General features: G+C 41.6%; 1 long non-coding RNA gene across 1 annotated transcript in view; it reads right to left on the reverse strand.

The window, feature by feature from the left end:
• Positions 1 to 1820: 1820 nt before the first annotated feature.
• LOC117951395 overlaps positions 1821 to 2431 on the reverse strand; it is a 9372-nt gene continuing 8761 nt past the window's right edge. Inside the window, exon 3 of the long non-coding RNA XR_004658160.1 lies at positions 1821 to 1875. This is a non-coding gene — a long non-coding RNA (uncharacterized LOC117951395). The remainder of the gene's footprint in view (positions 1876 to 2431) is intronic.

Below are 2431 nucleotides of genomic sequence, written 5' to 3' on the forward strand. Positions count from 1 at the left end.
GTTGCTGCAGTTAAGCCCCTCCCCCTAGCGTAGTGTGAGGCTTCTTTTTTCTCCATATAAAATTACTTAAACGTTTCTTTAGACTAGAAAAAAAGTGGGGAAGAGGTGGCAGAGGGATATTTGGAAGATATAATGTATAATAACTTGGTGACAATAGTCATCTTGAGTATATCTGCCTAATTGAGAGATTGGGAGTAATGACCATCTTTGAATTAAATCATAAGTAGATTTGATGGCTGGGTTGTAATTGGTTTGAACAATTTCTTCTAATCTGTTAGTAATTTGAATACCTAGGTAAGTAAAATGAGTCAATCTGAGTCATCTGAGCTGGAATTACCCAAATTTGTAGGGAAAGTAATTACATCAAAGAGCAATGTGATCAACCTGGCTTATAGATATACCTGAAATCAGTAAGTGCTGTAAATAGAGTTGATAAGGGAAAGCCTGACTGTACCCCCAAGTTGATCTGAATTGGTTTAGATAGATTATTAGTAGCAATTACAGTATTTCTGCATATGGCTATCTGTATAATAGTTTCACCAAGTTAAAAAAACTTTTCCCAAGCCCAAATTGTTGTAGTACTTCCAATTTCTCCTGCATCCACCATGTGTGTGTGTGTGTGTGTGTGTGTGTGTGTGTTTGTGCCTGTCAGTTGCGGGGGGAGCTGCAGCCCTGCCTGCTGCAGAGAGCCAACAGGATTGAAACAGCATCTTCAGCGGCTTTAGAAGGAGAAATCGTTACAGCGTACATTTATGTTAAAATGTATGCAGGTTGGCAGGATGGTCTGACATGTTTTCTCTTTTGCTGTATGTGTTGTTGGTGAATGAGAAATGTTTGAGTCATACACGTCTGGTCAAAAACATTGAAATATACTGTATATGGCAACGTAAGTGTGACATTAACCTCCCGCTTGGTCATTGGCTCGCAGAGTCACATACTGACACAGAGTCTGGCACGTGGGACTGCTGGGACTGGTCGATGTTGCAGGAAACTCTGGATATTGGTCAAATTTGCAAAAAGGTTGCGGTGATAGGTCAAAATTTTGAGTCGCACCAACGTCACAATGATTGGTTGAATTTACATGAATTGGCGCGATCACGACATTGCAAAATCCTGCAAGGACTGCAAAGTGACATGGCTCGCCAGGCTTCTGGGTAGAATCCAACGTATTGCAACATTCTTTCATCACAGCTCTACAGTGAGTCACCAACTAAAGGTAAATCAGAAATACCTGGGCTTGAAAAGCACAAGTTGCAGAATGATTATGTATAGTATAGTATATATAATATATACATAGTTTCCTAGAACAGCAACCTGCAATTTGTGCCACCTTGCTTTCTCCAGACCTATGAAAGGGAGAGGCCGATCTTTGCACCCTAAATGAAACCGACATGTCAAATGCAGAGGACATCGTCACCACCATAAAAGCAGTGAATGACTTTGTCGTCTGAAGGGGCCAATCCAACAGTGTCTCTTGTCGATCCTGTCATGGCACAACTCCTTAAAAACATGACTGAAACCAGAGACTTACCCATGGTTCGTTAGATAAAAAAGGTAGTACAAAAGTGTGGCAGAGAAGAAGATGCTTCATACAGCTTCAGCACTGGATCCCCGCTTTAAGGGGTTGCCTTTCCTGACAGAGAAGGAGAGATTTGATGTGTACAGTATAGTGATTGAGGAGGCAGCATCCTTGGAGGTAATTTCATCATGTTTGTTAAATGTATAAAATAATAATTTAATAAATTGTACAGTAACAGTCTGCAGTTGTACCAACTGAATCAACACATTCTCACCCCCGTCTCGTAAAATACGGATGCTTGGTCATGTTGTTATTATTGACACTAAAAGTCTCTTTTAGCGTCTGATCTAAACATGCTTTATCTAAATGGCACTCACTTTTGACGAATGAAGGAAAAGGTCATGGGTGGGCTTACGTTTCCATGAAGCGGGATAAACAGGATTTTCGAGGTTTAGGAAGAGAAGAACGGACGGATACCATACTTACTCTTAGTGCCACGTCACGTTCAAACCCAGTGTAGCTCTCCCTGGTGCATTCAACAATCATGCTGAAGGGTGTTTCTTTTGCTGCTTCTGATGCTGACAGCCACTGTTCAAACATTCGTATTTTACGAGTTCGGAGGGAGAACGGGTTGAGTGAATCTGCTAAGTTAAAGCTTTTTTTTGTTTTTTTATATCCAACAAAGAATGAGTGTCTCCTGACAAGGGTGCCAACTCTGCCAAGAGAAGACACATCAATAGAAGGCTGCACCCCACCTGCTCCCAAAATAAAAGCCTCGTTGCTGCTTATGAGGTTGCTTGAACAGTCTTTCAGTGATACTGAAGGCCCAGCCGTGGCACTAAAGACCCCCTAAGCCATGGCAGAGGAGGAAATGAACATATACCACAAAGCCTCACTCCTGCCTTTGATTAA

This window comes from Etheostoma cragini, chromosome 10, assembly GCF_013103735.1.
Source record: "Etheostoma cragini isolate CJK2018 chromosome 10, CSU_Ecrag_1.0, whole genome shotgun sequence".
In the NCBI taxonomy this organism is placed as follows: Eukaryota; Metazoa; Chordata; class Actinopteri; order Perciformes; family Percidae; genus Etheostoma; species Etheostoma cragini.